The 22,004-nt window shown below is 35.9% G+C and overlaps 1 protein-coding gene across 1 annotated transcript in view; it reads right to left on the bottom strand.

Moving 5' to 3' along the window:
• Window positions 1-18,227: 18,227 nt before the first annotated feature.
• LOC117408541 (malignant fibrous histiocytoma-amplified sequence 1 homolog) overlaps window positions 18,228-22,004 on the bottom strand; it is a 51,125-nt gene continuing 47,348 nt past the window's right edge. Inside the window, exon 3 of the mRNA XM_034013616.3 lies at window positions 18,228-21,676. The gene's annotated coding sequence lies outside the window, so the exon portion shown is untranslated. The remainder of the gene's footprint in view (window positions 21,677-22,004) is intronic.

The raw sequence follows: 22,004 nt of genomic DNA, 5'->3' as shown, positions 1-22,004 counted from the left end.
TTGCTTGTTTTGAATAACGCCAATCCCCTTTACTGTGTTGATTTCACGACATGCAAACTAGGATTAATTATGGTAAGTACCTTTACATTTACTGTACTCCTTAATAAGTATTATTTCTGTGAAGTATAATGCCATGAAGTAAGTGCCAAACTATTGTATCTAATGGTTTAGATAAAGTTTAAGCAGCCTACAACATTGAACAAAACAAAAAAAATAAACAACTGCCATGACACTGTGAAGAGAGTAGGTAAGGAAAGCCTCTGCAGTCAGAAAGACACACAACCTGCAGTTTAACCCTTTGATTCCCAAATTATTAAAATGCCAATAACAATACTTCTGTTTAATAACATGAATGCATATTAGTTGATTTAAAATTAGGATACCAAAATACTAAAGTGGTGATACATAAAAAAAAAAGAGCTGGTGCTGTTTTTGCCACTTTAATAAAAATGCATTGGTTTATTGAAGGATCAAGGAATTGGTGACAACACATTAATTCAGGGAAGTTTGGTGTAGTCAAATGCAAGCTAAGTCAGAGTCATCAGAGTTGTAACTGTTACTTGTGAAACATAAGTACTGTGAAGTATTCTAAAACGAAGCCAACCCAATGCCTGCTATCACCCACTTAAAGGCTGACTGGTCTGTCGTTTCCTTATTGATACTCAAACTGACCAATCAGGAGGACTAAAGATCAACAGGCAAACACCCAGTGTCACGCCAGCTGTCTCTTCTGTTAAACATAAGCATAGGTGTTACCAAGCCGCTGAGCCCTGGGTGTGGATGCGAGGAAAGTACTCAAACAGGATGGCAAAGGGTTAGAGAGACAGTAGCTGTGGGTTTAAGAGCTGGGGCATGCATTTCTTTACAAAAATAAATAAACACTGCTCACAGAGCAAAATAAACAGTAAACAAAACAAGCCACAAACACAAAACGATACTAAAGTCAGGCTGGGCATTCTCCTTCACTGGTTCATATAGCCATAAAACAAACAACACAGTCTTCACTCACCGACTCCCTCCCAACACCTCTCAAACAAAGGATTTTCTCCCCTTATATCCCATGTGGCTGGAGCCTAATTAATCATCAATTATTCCATATAGGCTCCAGCCACTTTCTCACATGTTTTTGGCAGGGATAGTAATTAACCCCATCCCTGCCAACCACCACTACCAACACGCAAACCAAAGATTATTTACAAGCAGGGCTCTGCCCTGCCACAGGGTCTCTGAAGTGTAGAGATGAACTATCCCGGAAGATTTTAGACTTTCCTCCCTAACCCATGGGACTGCACAGACCAATGCAGCTCTCCTATGATTCCAGATTTGCATAACTCAACCTGCAGTCCAGGTGTCGCTGGGGAAAACCGAAAGAACACTTCAAATATATACTTATTGCAATTCCAAGAATTGAATTGCCATCACTTTGTTTTTCAGATATTGGCAACTCACTAGTTAAATGTAAAACAATAACTACTAGCATTTCCATCTACAACTGACACTAGTTAGTAACTATTTTTTATTCAGAAGAAATTCTGTAGCACTAAGCTATATAAAGTGCAGGTCTCGCTGACAACTTAAGAGAAAGGTTGAATTTTATCAGATCTAGCAGTAAGGCCCCAGATTACCTTGACTTTACGTTTATTGGCACTTTGCATTAGAAGTTGGTTAAGCATTGTTCTTGGTGATGGATTTCAGGTGATGTCCTCTCATAAACTTTGTGCAACAATTCAATTTTACATTGACTATTGCCACATACACATATGATCTGCCTTTAGTTTTGGGGAAAAAGTGGTGGCTATTATGTTTCCTACTGGAGTTCCATATTAAAATTAATTAAATCAAATATGACACATATTTTAGCTTCAGTGGATACTATTTAAATCTTAATTTTGGAGAATTTGTTCCGAAAGTCTGGGATTCTTGCTATTTCTTCTGCGACTGACAGAGAGCTCTAGCCGTGTTCTATGATTTAGTGCTGCAGTATATGTTGCTTAGTTTGCAACTCTCCACTAGATGGCATTTAAACTCCATTGACAGCAGAGGAGGCCATACTATAGTTTCATTATCCTCAAACTCCCTTGCAGTAGTTTCAATAAATGTATTGCAGCTTCTTGACCAATTTAAGCCAATGATCCAGTTGACCATATACAACCTAAAGCACTCTTGGTCCCTTCATTTTAAACCTCTTGCACAGGGACCAATAATATTAGGCACACTGACTGGCACAGCATGCTGTGGTGTACTTTATAAAGTGAGCCCTTTAATTAGGTGGAAATTTATAGTTGAACCCTGTATATGACCATGACATATAGCAACAGTATGTGCAGAATAGTATACAATAACACGTGGCCATGCATTTTTAATTACAATTTAAAAGTGGTTCTGCAGATATATAGAAAACTGTGAAGCTGTGAAGTGTGACAAACATATGTACTGTACGTAAGTACGTCCATCTGCACTTTATCACCATCCACAGTGTGGTAATACAAGGGTTAACACTTCTTTGAGGGGAGCTACTAGCTTACTAACATGTTATTAAACACTGTTCATGTTCTGTTTATGGTTAGTTAATACATACAGTAACAATTTAAAAACTATACAAAAAGATACATTTGTCCACTTCCTAATTATATTTTCTATTTAGTATTTGTTATTATTTTCTTTCTTTTTTGTTTCTTTATTTAAACTTACAATTATAAAATATATTATACAAATGTTTTGCATAATGTATGTGTTTTCAGATACCTGAATTCTGAACTTATTGACAAGAAATCCTCTGATCATTTTACATGAAATTATAACACCTTATAACACTGGTGACTATTTAAGTACAATATAAAATGTGTTCCAATGTAAGGAATATCTAGAATCTAAACTGGGCTAAGCTAGAGCATTCACGATTTACTGCAGCATTTTGTTATGAGAGCATGGCAGACCAAAAATACTTTTATTGGATCTTTATATTAAGGTAATGCTTTTCTTTTTACTAAGACAACTTACAGTCAACCCATATATATATATATATATATATATATATATATATATATATATATATATATATATATATATATATATATATATATACAACTATCACATTTGGTAAACAAATATGCTATTTGTTAAAAAAAGACACATATTTACATGAAAGTGGTTTTGGTGTTGCTCTTGTGCCTTATACTGTATTTAACATTAGTATTTTTTTTGATGGAGGCGCTAGTGTGTCTCCGTGGTAATGGCACCTGTGCTCCCTCAAGCATGTCTATTGTCATTCAGAGAGGATTATAAGAGCGTACAGGTGGATGAGTTATTTGATGATGTTTTGGACTGTGTTTTTTCTGTGGTTTTCTTGTTGTCTGTTTCTGTCATCTTCTTTTTGTTCTTTTCCGTAGTTTTCTTGATATTATCCTGACCACTTCTGTTTTTTTTCTGATGTTGAAGCTCTTTTTTGTCGTCGCCTTAATTGGGGAAAGAAAAGTTGCAGGTTATAAGATGGTCAAAAATTCACTGCCTAGCCAGTTTATTAGGACCTCTCTACTCAATTGGCATTGGCCTGGTGTGGTGAAGGTTTTTCCTGGTAGGCCGGAGTTTGTTTAATCATTTTTGTGGATCCATGCTGCACTTGTACCCTAATGGTGATGGCTTCTTTCAAGACAGTAATGCACCCATTCACCATTGTACGCAAATGGTTTGAGAAACATGACATTACTATTCCTAGCTAATTTACTTATGCAATCTGGATTGCTAATCCACACTTGAACCACAGTGCAATGACTTTCATAGGCGTGCCAAGTATTGCTGCCACCCATTAGCAGACTCCTGGATACTCACAATAAAAAAAAAAACATTTTGAAAAAAGCCCAAATGTAAGGCCTGCCGATTTTCTACAGAGCTTTTCAGTATCTTTGCCTCTATTATTATAAGACCACACCCACCAAATTGGGTTCCTTATAAATATGTCTTTAGTCAGTGTCATGTCTTTGTTGCTCTGGAATCACCAAGGTTGTTATGTTTGCTAACAATTAAAGAATAATTAATTCAAGCAACAGAAACTACGGCCTTTGAACAAGGTATTAACCTACAAGTAGTCCACAACCACAGCTGTTTCAGAATTCATGAATTATATTCGTCAATTCTGATTTACCATTGCTGTACGTGATATTTACACTGTACAACAGATTAGTTCTGTGCAGTACAGACAACATTGAAGTCTATTAACACAATCAACTTTATAAACACCAAATATCTTAAATTAATGTAAAAAATGGCTTGTTTAATAAGGCTGTCTGGAAAATTGTTATTCTTTTTTTTATATATATCAAATCTCTTTTATATCACTAATTAGCAGAAGCCACTCTTTCTCCCTAATTCACTTCCAGTTCCAGTGCGTTTCTCTGAGGTGATTTTTTTTTTGGAATGAGGTATTACAAATCCAGCTGATGAACTGTATTCTTGGACTGGCCAAGCAAGCAATTTTAACGAGCTGACAAAAATAAATGAATGGCTTTTTAAATCATGTTGTAATTTCTAGAATGCTTGTTTTAACACAGGTTAAAATGGATTTGAACATAATGTGGAAATGTTTGAACAAACGTGGTGTGTAAACAGTGTGTTGTGTGCTGTTAAAGATTGTGAACTGGGTGAGTAACTATAATGTGACCTTAATGTTGCTATACTGCAGTGTTGACACGCTAGTCAGATGGGGTTTTATGTAATTTATTTTCACTTTGGGTGGAACTGAACTATGATTTCATGAGGATTCGATGGTATCTGATTTTATAATATTGTTTTTGTGTATTCTATTTAATTGTTAATGAAGTTTTTTCAAAAAGTAAAAAAAAAATAAAAGTAGATTTTTTCTCAGAAGACTTGACTGGACTGGAATCTATAGTTCTGGCAAATGTGTCTTCTACTCATAGCTTATGACAGCAGCCCTTCTTTGGCAAAGTGTGCATGCTGAGGAATGCCTCTGCACTATAGCAATGTAAAGCCTTTGTAAGTTTAAATTAGCAAGCCAGTGGTTGAGATCATTCGTATATATATAAAAAAGGTAATGTTGGTACACAAACATGTGTATAATTAATAAAAAAAGTATTATATCAAAAAGTTTCAGACTACAGTTCTTCAGCTTGATGGAAAAAGCAGTGCGAAATGTCCTGATATAATTGACTCTTTTAATCGATTACCTTTTTCTTTTTCATTTTGTACCATTTGGTCCACAGCAGTTTTCCTTTTTCAAATATGTGTGTTTACTTGCTGTATTATTCATTGTAAACTCAGTTGCTTTTCTGCAGGAGAATCCGCCCCTAATCAACAAGTCATCAGCAAGCACATAAAGGCTCTGTGTGTTATTCTCTCATGTTGCTTCTTTTGTTTCGGCCGCTCAGTCAAGCGCTGGGAATCCGAAATAGGAGTCGACCACTTAAAGCCTGGAGGAAGGGCTGCTCTCAACCATGGATTCCCTGAGGTTTCCCCCCAAGAAATAAAAAATATGTGAGTGGGGGGTTTTCCTTAACTGAGTGCTGAGCGGTTTGTATTTAGTTCTGTGGGGTGTGTGGTCGGGCTGCAGAGGCTGGGCTCTTTCCCCCAGCGCAATCATGCTCTAGGGGACGGGCCGTGTCTCAGATGCTCAGTTTCATTATTTTTTCAATATTTGGGGGGGTAGGTGGCAGTGCGCCACTGTGGGGTGCATTAATCATTCACTATTTTTTTTCCATTCATGGTTTGGTGGGCTTGTCTTTTGGGGGAGCGGGCTCATAGCCACTTCCTATCTGCGGCACTGGGATGCATGTAACTGTTCATGTTTTTCCAGCCGGCCTTGTGCAAGTAGCCTTTGCGCACCCACGGACGAGGCCTCCGGCCAAATTTATTATTCACTCGGGCCCTGAGCTCCCATCACAGTTCACTAAACCATCTGCGATTGCTATCAATAAATCTCACCCATGATGGATTCTCCACACATCTTCAACTATTTACCTACCTTTAATATCAGTGCTAACACTGCGTTTCTGCATATTCTCATCTGCTGTCCCATTCTCCATCTTGTCCGAAAAAGGCAATTGTGTCAATACCTGTTTGACAACACAACACAAAGTGATTAATAAGAAATAAAATACTAATGATACCTGTATATATGTGGGTATAAGCAGTGGCGTAGTGGTAAATAAAAAAGTGGGTAAACTCCCCTGTTTGGTGGAGTTGAGCAGATAGATTGAACAGATAAACATGAACAGATACATTGTGATTGGCCCTCAGCCAACCCCCCCCCTCCCCCTCCTATACAGTTATTTCCACTCTCAGGTGCTGTTAACAGAACATAAACAACCAATCACAGAACGCTCACACACACAAGCCGAACAAGCAGTCCAGTGGTCACGCCCCCCTGCTTTAACCCAGGATTTGCATATCACAGGAGAGTAGAAATTAGTAAACTCTGTATCCCTTATATGAGAAGTGGGTAAACGCTATATTGCCCAAATTAAAAATGTGTAAATGCTGTTTACCATCGACTACACCACTGGGTATAAGGTTCCATTGGCCTACTCAAATAGCAGCTACTTCTACTAGTGACATCTGATTAGGCAATAATGTACAGCACAGAAAAAACATTTCACTTTGCAATTTTAATAACAGAGCTTTACAGCAGGGGTTTGCCTTGGCCCTCTCAGTTGTTGTGTTGTCCTTAATTTCTTAATAGTGCTAAATAACCCAAGTACTAAAACGTGTTCATTTTTAACGTACATGTTAGTTTGCTTCTACATTCATATTTAATTGTTATTTGCTGTTAAATGGTGATGCAGCAGCATTACAAAAACAGACATGCAAGCAAAGATAAATGTAAACTGAATAGCTGCATTGTGTTCTTTTGTCAGAGGGGGTCTGGAACCTGCCTGCATAGATTGCAGGTTAATTGAGTGAATGTCGTGAGTTGGTCTGCCCTTCCAGAAACTCAATTTTTTTTTTTTTTTTTTTTGGTCATCAAAGAACAAACTCAAGTTTTACAGATTTAATGTTCAATCCATTAGGTTGATATTAAGGGCAGGGTGTAATACTCGGCTGTCATTCAGCCCAAGGTGCATTAATAAGGATATGTGGGAGCATTACTTACCATAACATTTTTTGTGATGTATCTTTTTCTTGCATCTGGGTGGGTTTCTAAGTACCTGTAATAAACAGGACACGGTGAATTAATGTGCAGCCTCTGAGATATAGCTTACATACAGATAAGATGTACATTTATGTCAAATGTTATATAAATATAAAGTTATTCTGATGTAAAGGTGTTGTCATGATGTATTTGATGTTTATGAAAAACAAGCTGCCATTTTAGATTTGTAAGTCTGTAATTGTTTATCTGATTTCACTGTATGAGATGCAGTGACATCAAATCAGAGTTGGAATTGTTACAGGTAATTTATCTTTAACTAAACACCACTCTTCTCTTTAATCTTGTGGATAATGGTCCTGTTAATAAAACTTGTTCTTTTTGTGCAATCAAATGTGCAGTCAAACATATTTTTGTATTATTTTTGTCTGTATAATTGTACACTGAGAAGAGTAAAAAGCATGTTTGCTGTGACATATGCGTTTTCAAACTTAGCTTGACATGCTTATTGCATGAATATTTACTAAAAGAATCCCATACATGTTTTATTTACACTGGAACCAAATCTGTGAATTAAAAACAACAACTTGTTTTTGATTTTTAAAGTTTAATCGTTTTAGAAGGATTCATTAACATCTAAAATATATTTTTTAGTACAACATTGTAATGTGATGTGCCAACATTACAGTTATCAGTTTTTGACCTACTGTAAATGGCCTCATGGGAAGTTAAAATCATCATACACTGAATGATTACTTTTCAAGTTTTTACAAAGGAGGATACGGACAATATGACCCACATGTCGACCTGTTCCTATCCAGTCTTAAATAACTTTAGCATAACAGAGGCAGAAGTGTTAAAGGGACTAGGAGCTCTTAAAATAAACAAATCCCCTGGGCTGGATGAGATCCTCCCAATAGTACTCAAAGAAATGAAAGAAGTTATTTACAAGCCGCTTACCAAGATCATGCAACAGTCTCTTGACACAGGGGTTGTACCGACAGACTGGAGAATTACAAACGTAATACCGATCCACAAAAAGGGAGACAAAACCGAACCAGGTAACTACAGACCAATAAGCCTGACTTCTATTATATGTAAACTTATGTAAACTATAATAAGATCCAAAATGGAAAATTACCTATATGGTAACAGTATCCTGAGAGACAGTCAGCATGGTTTTAGGAAAGGTAGATCGTGTCTAACTAACCTGCTTGATTTTTTTGAGGATACAATATCGACAATGGATAATTGCAAAGCATATGGCACGGTTTATTTAGATTTCGAGAAAGCTTTTGACAAAGTCCTGCATAAAAGATTAATTCTCAAACTGAACACAGTAGGGATTCAAGGAAATGCATGCACATGGATTAGGGAGTGGTTAATGTAGAAAACAGAAAGTACTGATTAGAGGAGAAACCTCAAAATGGAACGAGGTAACCAATGGAGTACGACAGGGATCAGTATTAGGTCCTCCTCTATTCCTAATCTACATTAATGACTTAGATTGTGGTATAGTAAGCAAACTTGTTAAATTTGCAGATGACACAAAAATAGGAGGAGTGGCAAACACTGTTGCAGCAGCAAAGGTCTTTCAGAACGATCTAGACAGCATTCAGGACCGGGCAAACACATGGCAAATGACATTTAATAGAGAAAAGTGTTAAGTACTGCATGCAGGCAATACAAATGTGCATTATAAATACCATATGGGAAATACTGAAATTGAAGAAGGAATCTATTGAGTTTATGTTGACTCAGAAATGTCTTCATCTAGACAATGTGGGGAAGCCATAAAAAAGGCCAACAAAATACTCGGATATATGGTGAAAAGTCTTGAATTTAAATCAAGGGAAGTAATGTTAAAACTTTACAATGCATTAGTAAGACCTCATCTACAATATTGTGTTCAGTTCTGGTCACCTGACTACAAAAAGGATATTGCTGCTCTAAAAAGAGTGCAAAGAAGAGTGAACAGGATTATTCCAGGTTTAAATGCATGTCATATGCAGACAGGCTAAAAGAATTGAATCTATTCAGTCTTGAACAAAGAAGACTACGTAGCGATCTGATTCAAGCATTCAGAATTCTAAAAGGTAGTGACAATGTCGACCCAAGGGACTTTTTCGACCTGAAAAAAGAAACAAGGACCAAGGGACATTCAGAACAGAAAATAGGAGGCACTTTTTTACATAGAGAATTGTGGGAGTCTGGAACCAACTCCCCAGTAATGTTGTTGAAGCTGACACCCTGGGATCCTTCAAGAAGCTGCTTGATGAGATTCTGGGATCAATAAGCTACTAACAACCAAATGAGCAAGGTGGGCCGAATGGCCTCCTCTCGTTTGTAAACTTTCTTATGTTCTTATGTTCTTATGTTCTTATATGAAAAATAAAAAGCTTAGAAATAACTAAAGAAATGTGAACAAGGATGTGTTTTTTATTTCAAAAGAGAAACTGAACACACCAATACCAATAATTAAAAATAACTTTCAAGACACAAAACAAAATACAAAACAGCATTACGAGGATATCCATTATGGTAGAGACGTCATTTTAACTGCCACAATTTGCAACCATGCAGTCACAGAATCCTAAATACTGCAGCAGTAACACACACACAGCTATACTTATTTTTCACTTGCGAATTCATTGTCACCTACCAAAGGGTCTGTTTTTGTAAATGTGTTTGTTATTGTAATGCTAATTAATTTGTTTTTCCAGTTGTAACAATTACCCTTTCACTGAGGTAATATGATAAGTACAGCAAACCAAATTCAATTCAGTTTTAGACGCTAAGCTTCTCCGCAGTTCTGAAACACCTCATAAAGCCCAGCTCTAACAAAACATAGGAACACATTTTATGTAATAGCCTACATTTTATGTGTAGCCTATTGTGGAGCAACATTCACTGTCACTAAATTAAGGTTCAAACAATATTGTCTGTAGGTGTTTCTTGTAATTAACAGTCATAAAAGTACATGTATTCATGCAGTTGTATGTACTGGATCAGTTCTGGATAACTTACATATTTCCTTTTTATCTCCTAGTTAATTATTTATCCCTTTGAGGGGATAATTTGGCTGCTAAACAACATTCCTGCACACATTATCAAGTTAGTAAAGGCCATTCCAATTACAGACGTGTACAGCACCAGTGCATACAAAAACTGTTAATGTATTTTATTATACATTTAAAAAACACTTTTTAAAGACTCAAATTCGTTTCGTACCAATGTTTTACAGTGTTTCTGTTTTTCTTTTTACCATTGTTACATAGAGGCCTATTTGTCCAGACCCATGCATTAAGCAAACTCACATCTTTCATGCTGGATAAACATAAACAGACCCCCCATTATCCTATTTTACTGTACGCTCCAGTAGTGGTCTCATTAATCAACAGAACGTTCCTGTTTAATACAGAATTCTATAGTATGGAAATTGATTTTTCACACATAAAGGTCCTCCACCTTTCACACATGCAAGAACCTTGGTAAGGTTGCTGCTCACTATGACTCCATACATTCTGTTGATCTACAGAAAAGTGACCCTTTCTCATGCTTTCTTCTTACATTTTATATGAAAGAAACATAAGCATAATTAGATTTGCTGACCACATTATGTATATTAAAAAGTTTCAGTGATTCGCTTACCTGTAAGGAAGGAATAAATCACACCAATGGTTTCTAAAAAGTCTGCATTGTCTTACCTCTCCAGATAAGAATCACAATTCCTGGGAGAGTGCTGTCTATCCCTTCCATATCCATCTGGTATCCACTTTATAGACTGGTCGACTCCAATGCCAACATGCCCTGTCGCTCCAGAAGAGATTGGCATCCTTTAACCTTGAATGTGTAAGGCAGGATTGCTGAGACACTACATTTCATAAAAGACACTGTACCAATGAAAGAAACACAATCCTTTGTGTATTTTCACAAGAGAAACAAAGAGACCAAGTTTGTTTCACACTAACACTGCTTTAAGGCCTCACAGCCCAGAGGTTTGTTATTGTTACCATGGCAACAGAGGCCTTACTGACTCACATGCTATTCTGTATTATTAATTTGTATTGCATATGGTTCCACTTATGGCACTGTTGTCAAATAATTAAATCACAATAGTATCATTTTTTCTTTGCCTTCATCATATTAGTAAAACGACATTAAGAAAGCAGTAGAGAACTTTATTACTGTGCGAATAGTGTTCTATTTTTAGCAATATATTGTAATTTGGCTTACAACACAAGAACCATTTCCATATACTTCTGACCAGTGTTTCTAAGTAATGGAAAGAGAGTAGCTATGGATTTTTAAAGGTCACAAATTGGATTAGAATTGAAAATGAATAAATGCAAGAAGAGCTAAAATTCTATACAGCCTTTTTATCTGTACTTCAAACCGCTAGCTATGGAATGTTGTTTTACCTGTGCGGAGTTAAGGTCATTCTAATTATCAGTTCCAAGTGGACATATGATTACATCACAATCAAAATCATCCTCAAATTATCTCTACAGGACATCTTTGCAGGCACTGTAAAAATGACCAGTGTCTGGATTGGCAGAGACTCTCCCTCTCACCGTTTAAAGTGCATAGAGTTAACAAAATGATTCCAGTAGACAATACCTATGTATTATCATGACTTCCTATCTCTCACATTTGATGCATTCATAATGGTACATGTTTTAATGGTAGGGCAGCAGTGTGGAGTAGTGGTTAGGGCTCTGGACTCTTGACCGGAGGGTTGTGGGTTCAATCCCAGGTGGGGTGACACTGCTGCTGTACCTTTGAGCAAGGTACTTTACCTAGATTGCTCCAGTAAAAACCCAACTGTATAAATGGGTAACTGTATGTAAAAATAATGTGATATCTGTATAATGTGATATGTTGTAACAATTGTAAGTCGCCCTGGATAAGGGCGTCTGCTAAGAAATAAATAATAATAATAATATTTTTTCATATTAGTCGACACAGCTTTCAATGCTGTTATGCAGTGGTCACTGAAAATACCTGAGCTGATTTTCCTGTAAAACCTCATTCAGAACGAGTTTTTAGACTATGACACTTCTTGGCTTTTTAAATCATATATTTATCTTGCAATATTTAAAAAAATCTAGAAACATACATGGAAACATTTTCTTCACTTATTGAATATAGTACGTTTTATTAGCACATTAAAAATCACATTCAAGAGTGTACTCATATACATTGAAAAGTGCAAGTTACAAATGATTGCTTCTCTGTATTAGATAACCGGTAACAACTTGTACATTTACAACACTGGATTTGTAAAAGCTGTTTAAATTTTACAAAAAAATTGCCTATACTATTAAACATAAACAGATACAATATTAGTATAATAAACTGTATTGGACTGAAAAATATTACAAATCCTATAACCACCCACAAATTCAACAGTGATAAAGTGATACATAATCTTATGAATCTAATTAGGGTGTTGGCAGCGGTTTACAACCATAGTAACATAACAGACAATGGTGCTCAGCTCCAGTGAACCATGGGAAAATGCTGGAAAATCTGTGCACAGCAGATATGTTACTTTTTAATCTTAGTTAAACTGTGTGAGAAAATGCTAGAAAATTGCACATTTTGTTCTTTACCATCAAAAGGACCAATGCTTTCCAGAAAAAAAAGCAGACTGATTGAGATTTTAAAACATTTAAGTACAAATTGAATGAAAAATAGAAAATAATTGATTTCTGAAGTTCAGATTAGTCATTTTGCCAATTTCTGAAAAACAATGTCCCTGCCCACTACTGTTTTATAAAATATAAGAATGACATCCTTCCTTATTTTCCTCTGTGTACACAATTTGCTTAATGTGAACTAACTCATTCACCAACCCATATACAAAGGGAACATGATGGTGAAGAATGGGAATCATTCGGGTTCTTGGGTATTGCATTCAAGTATGCAACTCAAAATTTGCTTTAAGTTAATAGTCAATGAAGCTCCAGGCCAGAGAACAAATCCCTTTTCAGCATAACTTGTCTTGTCTTGTTGAAGGAAATGTTTTCCTTATATGTACAGAAACAGGGTTCTTAAATACTTCTGTTTCACTAAACAGCCACAATAATGTTCCAGAAAAGGCCCATATAGTCTTGTTATTTTATTTTCAACTAATTGAAAGATGAAATACCACAGTAAGCACAACTGATACAATTCCAGTACTTGTTTGTTTATGATTGAACTGTGCAGTTAAATGTATAAATATTGTTTAATATATGGTGTGGATGTAGTGATCTGAAGGTCACGTTTTGATATTGAATGTCACCTAATCATACAAAAAAAAACTTCTTAGTTCATTCAAACACAGACTGTTTTGATTTTTTAAGAACTGTTTTTTAACTGTTTATGGGGTACAATATATTTCAATATATCTCTCATGTGAAATAGCCCTTTAAAAACGAAGAATAATCATCTCTAAAACAGACAAAGGTTTCATGAACTACAAACTTGATTTAATGAGAAAAGCAGTCCTTAACAAAGCATTCCTTAAAGCGGTAGGGTTTATGAATAGGGCCCTGTGTTAGAAGTAAGGCAAACTTTTAAATGTTATCATGAAAAATAAATGTGAACATATAGGATCATTGTGAACATGTAGGAATATATAGGATCATGTGAACAATGAAGATCATTTTATTCACACTTTGAAACTCGCAAGACAGGTAACTTAATTGTAAAGACATTATTAGTCTAAGATATGATTTCATCCTCTGACAATTCAACTTGAATTCCCTGTAACAAAAGCTGTTTTTATATTACTACCTTCTTTTATCCAAGAGTGTCAGATTTCAGCATCACACTACAAACTGAGGCACAGCATTGTAAAACAACACTGCAGCTGAGAACCTGGAAAGTTACACTGTGATTGGTCCAGTCATAGTTCCATGTACCATGTAGGACAACACCAGCAGGAAAGATGTTTCCCAGTGAAATATGTCAGAATATGCACTGATAAAACACAACTTAAAAAAACGATTAAGTTATTAAAATATTCAGTTAATGCACACATGTAGAGTCACTTATAACTATTACATATAAAGAATAATACATTAATTTAAATAAATGAGTTAAATTAGACAAATATTCAGTTTTTGGTAGTGAAAGTTACCCACATTAGAGAATGTACAGTAACAACACCTCTTTGGTGCTTTACTATCATACTAGACACCTGCATCTACTGCACTACAGGCCCTAATCTAGCGAACTGCCCTGTATAAAGGAACACCACATAAAAGGTGAATGTATTGGTGGTTTAAAGGACTCTGAGTGTCAGACGACAGCTGAGTCAGTGAGGTGGTATGCACAGAGTATTATGGCTTGTCCAGACAAGTGGAACAGGATAATGGATATTATAAGGCTACACGTAAGAACAAACCATTTTGAAATGTTTCTGTTTTTTTTCTTTACCACAGGAATAAAGAAAGCATGACCAGGTTAGATTCAATGATAATGCAGACAGGCTTTTCAGGGCAATCCAGCCATGTTGAAATATATATATATATATATATATATATATATATATATATATATATATATATATATTATTCTCATTTAAAAATACATCGCTGAAGTGCAACTATTATCTGTAATTTATGAATGACCATGTTGTAATCTGGACAAATATATAAAATACTGTGAACCATGAAAAATACTGGCAACAGCCAATAATTCTCTTGTGTAAGACAAATTTAAATCAGAACTTAATCAACAAAACTATCAGTATGGACACTTTTTATTTTTTCATTAAAGGTGCACCAGTAGATTTGTTTTTAAAGAACACAACACCCAACGGCAACATTGTGTGTGTGTTAATGCAGCCACCTTTCACTTACAAGGTGCGTGAAGGTGACACGACTGGACTGGGATCTTACATATGAAACTAGGAAAAGCATTTCTCAAGATAATAAACAGAGACCTTGATATGGCCATCAGTGAACACAAAATAAAGCTCACTAGTGTATTAAATATGTCAGAGTCTGTACATCAAATCTAACCCCAAATATAAAAATGAAAGCCTGCTGAATGAGCACTATTTATGAATTATTTGCTGCATAACACGTGCTGTCTCTCGGAAAACCTGCAGATGGCGCTCTAGCACTGTTCTATTGGATCCAATGGTAAGCTCTCGACTTAGCAGATCTATGTTGACCTGAGTGGAAACAATGTTGATATAATAATATAATAAATAATAGACTGAACTTTAATGACCAAAAGACACTAAAGAGACAGTTACACACAATGTTAGAGGGGCGTTTTTTTTTTGTTTTTGTTTTTTTAAATCACCTTCTTTTTAATGTATTTAGATTGTGACCATTTAGATCAACTGAATAGACCCCATAATATTATAGCAAAAACACTGTATAGATAACTAAAACAGAGAGTACAGATCTGAAAAACAAATTTCTACCAGTGCAAGTGAAACTATTGAATTGGTGTTTGTAAGAATGTGTAAAAGACTAGGAAGGGTCCTTAATAATTTAAATGATAGTGCTTAAATCCTTTGCTAGTTATATCAATTGAACACCACAGAGGTTTGTCATATGGACATTCTAATACATTTTATTTGTATTTTAACCACTAACAAAATATTCGATGCCACTTGCCAGTTGTGTTTAGTTAAACTGAATTCAAGGTCTGCTTTTAATCAGGTCAGGGATGATATTACTGGGTTTGAAAACATGTTTTTAAATTTATTTGAGCTAAAATGAATCTCTCCATCTTCAAAATGGTTAGTCTTTCTTGTCTATTAATATTACCAAAAATGTTTACATGAGCAGGTTAAATAGCTTGAATGAATTTACTATAATTGCTTCAGACAAAACTTGACATTCAGGTTTCCATTTAAGGGAAAGGGCCTCATGACAAGGTATTTTAAATTATATAATCCGGATTACTTGAACTTGTTTGTTCATATTTGCTGTAGTTATGCAGACCTGTTGTACAATATATAGGCCTATATTTAAAAATAAAAACATGGAAACATTTCTTAATAAAGTGGATTAAGTAGGGTTCTTAAGGACCAAAGATCTTCAAAATAAATATAATTTTTTAATACCATGATTTAAACCACATTGATGTATAAATGGTGACCCTGGTGAATGGTAAAAATAATGTTTTTATACAACACATTCTAGGGTTATAGTTGGAATGGTATTTTGTATTGTAAGAAAATATCATTTAATATCTCATGAACCATTTCAGATGCCAGCCTAATACCTATTAGTCTTATGGAAACCCCTCAGTTCAAATCTAACCTTCACTTTGACCTGTGACTTAAATTGACTACCATATTGGGATCATGTAAATATTGGTGTCAAATTTATTTATTTATTTTTAATATTAGCTTTATTCTCGGTACAAAATTGTATTCTGTGATTCCTAAGGTCAAGTTCAATCTTGGGGGTCAGTAAGTTTACAAAGCTGCCAGCATCACAGTGTCAGATATAGGTGTAATCCGAGTAATTCCCTTTAAGGTGTTTCAATCTGTTAAGGTATTAATTAAATAGAATAAAACATGTTAATTACTCAACATAAAACAAAACGCCCAAATAATTGGGATTTCACTTTGCTTGTTTCCTTAGAAATCTGTCATCACTGGGCAAGATTTAACCTCTGACTAAACTTGACAAAGAAATACATATCCCAGCATGCACAGCTCTTAAGGTAGCTCTAAGAAAGATCACATTTATGTGGCGAATCGTTTGCATTTGCTAGTTTCACAACACGTTTTCACTTTCAGTTTACAACCTTAACATGATAGTAAAAATGTCAGCACTCCAGGTGATAGGAAAATTAACTTCCAAGTAGCTTTTAAATCACTCACTGCTTTTATTAACAGGCTTGTTTGGATCCCTTTAACACCTGCCAACAAAAAACATCTTAAAGGGAGTTACTTATATGAGTAACTGCACAGCCCTGCTATCTCAAACATCAGTTCAGACATTGACTTCATATTTGAAGGGTTTTACACTGGCTGCATGTAAATGTGTTGGTGAGTATTTGAACTATCTTGGATAAAAAGATGGTACACTATGACTAAAGTTCTGTACCGGCTTTGTTCAGTTAAAATGAACCATCACTGCCATATTGTTTTAACCTCTGGCCTTATCAGTGAGACAGCAGCTCTTTTTCACATTTCCATTTTACTTTGTGTTTACCTGTCCTTCTCATACTGTATGCCATTTTCCTTAGATAATGCCCACAGGGATATTTTGTTTATGCAAATGTGCTTTAACTCGGTGTCTGATATGGGTCAATAATAACAATAGCATTGTGTTGTAATTGCTCTATGAGGCCTATGATTTATCATATTAGTGTAGTGTTACATGAACTATGTGTGGCACATGTATAATAAACGCATTACACATGAGAGCATAAGGACATACAACAGATGGGGGTTGTTGCTCAATTATAAACGTTTCTGCTGTTGTTTATTAGCAAGTTGGCCTAAGCAACAAGAGGGGGCAGACTTTGGTATTTGAGCTGGAGTGGCCTTTTCTGTTAGTTTTTTGTATTTTTTTTCTTTCTGTAGCTGACTTCCACATTAACCCCTTTTTGGGGTTTTGGTGTAAAGTGAAGCCGGTTGCTTATTCTTGATGGTTAATTAAGCTCATAGTAAATCACCAAACGGATGAAACAGTCAATGGAAATCTATATCCCTGCAACCGAATCCAAACCTTATTTTATTTGTACTGTTTTACAGTTGGGTAAACACACAGGAAAACACAATAAATCCCAGATATGGTACCGTATATCATTGTGAAAACAATGGGAAAGAAAGCGCATAGTATCCTGTATTCAGGAGCCAAAGTTAAGAGTGCATGTTACTTGTGTTCCACGGTATAACAAGAATCACAAGTGCTGGTGGAATGGCATTATGGGCAGCTGGGAGCCATGGCCTTATACCGTAGCTAGAGAGCCCTGTAGAGTATAAGCATGTCTATTACTTTGATTATGTTGTGTAGTATCTCCTTAGAAGTCCTTTACCTGTCGATTATTAGGGCTAAAAGAGAACCATAAAACACTTTACATCATTGTATTTACTTTTAAAAAGTTGTCCAAAGTGAACAGAAAAGGCTCATAAAAAAAGTGAACAAACAAAAAGTAAGCCAGATATTTCTGTTTATTGTGCATGTTTTTGTTGTTGTTTCAGTGTAGTAATGAAAATGTTTTTTTTTTTTTTATTAGACTGCCATATTAAGATGCAGTCAGAATAAAATCCTTTAATCAAATACAGTAATAGAAAAATAGCATTATCATTTTCATAACTGAGCATGTCACTCATGCATAATATTGCACAGTTAATATGTTTTACTGATGTTGGTTACACTAATTGAAACGTGTTGGTCTTTCTTAAAAAAATAGAGATATTATATACTGTACAAATTCTACACCTTTTTCAACATACTATATACAGACGTGCTCAAATTTGTTGGTACCATTACAGCTCATTGAAATAATGCTTCATTCCTCCTGAAAAGTGATGAAATTAAAAGCTATTTTATCATGTACACTTGCATGCCTTTGGTATATCATAGAATAAAGCAAAGAAGCTGTGAAAAGAGATGAATTATTGCTTATTCTACAAAGATATTCTAAAATGGCCTGGACACATTTGTTGGTACCCCTTAGAAAAGATAATAAATAATTGGATTATAGTGATATTTCAAAATAATTAGTTTATTTAATTAGTATCACACATGTCTCCAATCTTGTAATCAGTCATTCAGCCTATTTGAATGGAGAAAAGTAGTCACTGTGCTGTTTGGTATCATTGTGTGCACCACACTGAACATGGACCAGAGAAAGCAAAGGAGAGAGTTGTCTGAGGAGATCAGAAAGAAAATAATAGACAAGCATGGTAAAGGTAAAGGCTACAAGACCATCTCCAAGCAGCTTGATGTTCCTGTGACAACAGTTGCAAATATTATTAAGAAGTTTAAGGTCCATGGAACTGTAGCCAACCTCCCTGGGCGCGGCCGCAAGAGGAAAATCGACCCCAGAGTGAACAGAAGGATAGTGCGAATGGTAGAAAAAGAACCAAGGATAACTGCCAAAGAGATACAAGCTGAATTCCAAGGTGAAGGTACGTCAGTTTCTGATCGCACCATCCGTCACTTTTTGAGCGAAAGTGGGCTCCATGGAAGAAGACCCAGGAGGACTCCACTTTTGACAGAAAAACATAAAAAAGCAAGACTGGAATTTGCTAAAATGCATATTGACAAGCCAGAATCCTTCTGGGAGAATGTCCTTTGGACAGATGAGTCAAAACTGGAGCTTTTTGGCAATTCACATCAGCTCTATGTTCACAGGCGAAAAAATGAAGCTTTCAAAGAAAAGAACACCATATCTACAGTGAAACATGGAGGAGGCTCGGTTATGTTTTGGGGCTGCTTTGCTGCGCCTGGCACAGGGTGCCTTGAATCTGTGCAGGGCACAATGAAATCTCAAGACTATCAAGGCATTCTGGAGCAAAACGTACTGCCCAGTGTCAGAAAGCTCTGTCTCAGTCACAGGTCATGGGTCCTCCAACAAGATAATGACCCAAAACACACAGCTAAAAGCACCCAAGAATGGATAAGAACAAAACATTGGACTATTCTGAAGTGGCCTTCTGTGAGTCCTGATCTGAATCCTATCAAACACCTATGGAAAGAGCTGAAACTTGCAGTCTGGAGAAGGCACCCATCAAACCTGAGACAGCTGGAGCAGTTTGCTCAGGAAGAGTGGGCCAAACTACCTGTTAACAGGTGCAGAAGTCTCATTGAGAGCCACAGAAAATGTTTGATTGCAGTGATTGCCTCTAAAGGTTGTACAACAAAATATTAGGTTAACGGTCCCATTATTTTTGTCCATGCCATTTTCATTTGTTTTATTATTTACAATATTATGTTGAATAAAAAATCAAAAGCAAAGTCTGATTTCTATTAAATATGGAATAAACAATGGTGGATGCCAATTACTTTTGTCAGTTTGAAGTTATTTCAGAGAAAATTGTGCATTCTTCATTTTTTGTGGAGGGGCACCAACAAATTTGAGCACGTCTGTATATATATATATATGTATATAAATGCAGTATATATGCAGTGTTCCATTTCCCTTACATCAGGATAAAAATTTGTATTGTACAATTGTGAGTTTTGTTATAGGGGCATTATGCATACAGGTGTCTGATTAAAATTCTAAAATGCTCAATCAATTATTTCTTGTATAGGGTTGAGCTTAACTTAGGTCCTATAAAGTGCTGGAACTGAAGGCAGCAAAACATTTAACTTTCCGTTTGAGGAAACAAGTCGCTTACATCATGTGGTGTATCCTATACTGCACCACACAGTAAATCCAACCATACAGTATATCCAGTGCTGCAATACATACATACGGAGCGTCACTTTCAGAGGTGATAATAACATTACCACTGCAGATATGTACAGAGCTATGTCCTCAATCCGCAACTGTACAGCAAAAGCAGAACAGTATTTTGGCAGCATTTTCCAACTTTTGTCAACATGTTGCAAGTGACTAGTTGTCTTGAGTATCAGAAGGACTCTTCCGATCTTTCTCATGCGCAGGTTCCACTGGTCATCCTCAGCTGGACGTTCCAGGTGATGTGTAGGTGAAGATGGCTTCCTCAGTTTGAAATGCAGTTTCCCAGGTGAACAAACGAGGTAAACGTTTGAGTCTCATCCCCTGTCAGTTTCTTAGTGTAGATTTGTAAGTCATGTATACAGTAAGAATGAATACCTGTCCAAACCTGTCTGGACAGAGCCAGTAAGAAATGGCAGGCTAGACCAAATCAGATCTTTACAGTACGAGGTGGAACCTGGGCCTTCCAGCTCAGCTACACAGGTGAAGACCTACACTTTTGTCTACTTGACTTTGTTTCTTAAAGTTTGACCTAACTTATTTAACCCAGGAAGGACATGTTTGAAGGGTGGACTAAAAAAGTTTTTAACTCAAATATACGACTTCTTTAGTAAAAAAAAAATAATAATAATAATAAACACACAATATGACATTCAGTTTCTTGCCCTTCAGTGATCATCAATGCTTGATGCTTATGCACACGACAGGAATTCATTGGTACTGTTAGCATTCGGAAGATCCACTTTTGCTTTTTTTCTTTCTTTTTTTTTTTTTTTTTTTTTTTTTTTAAATAGGCCCGAAGAAAATGCAGCATATCTCACTCATTTTTCACACAGATAATGTACAAAAAGATGTTTTCAACTGCAATTGAGTTAGACAACTGTCAAGTGGATATTCAATATGGCTTTCAATTGCGCTTCTGTCATGCTCCCTGAGAAACCGCTGAAACTGTACATTTCTCAGTGAAAGTAGGCTGAGGCTGAACAATCTATCTATCTAGTTGCTGTTTCACTTGCAGCAGTCCGAAAATTCCTGTCTGGTTTGGCTTCAAGAAGCGGTAACTAGCGATATACAGCGTTCATATTTTAATACAAGAGTCTTTTAATACGTGTTTCAGAAATGTCAACGTTATGTCTTTGTTGTATACTGTTCTTCAGAATACGAAAGCATCCAATTGGCCTGTTTGTTATCCTGCAAAGGGAGAGAAGAAAACAAATTGAAACAGTTTACAGGAGGTCACAACAAACTTAACTGTAACAGAAAACTGAGGCCCTGGTCTAGTGGATTTAAAAACCCATTCGGAAAATGGTCTATTGTGCCAAACACGTTCACAATGCTTGATATTTTCTGATCTATTGTGTCTTGCTGATATTTTATAAGTTACAAGTCTTGTGTCACATGAGGTGTCCCTTGTCACATTATTATTGTATTTTGTCACAGTTTAGCGGGATAGGGTCAAAATGAATTAAACTCTAAAAACATCAGAAATGGTCATTATTACTCGGGCACAACAGACAGT

This window comes from Acipenser ruthenus, chromosome 1 (genome assembly GCF_902713425.1).
Source record: "Acipenser ruthenus chromosome 1, fAciRut3.2 maternal haplotype, whole genome shotgun sequence".
In the NCBI taxonomy this organism is placed as follows: Eukaryota; Metazoa; Chordata; class Actinopteri; order Acipenseriformes; family Acipenseridae; genus Acipenser; species Acipenser ruthenus.
Note: the sequence above shows the minus strand (reverse complement) of the source record. Positions and strands in the feature narration are given on the sequence as shown.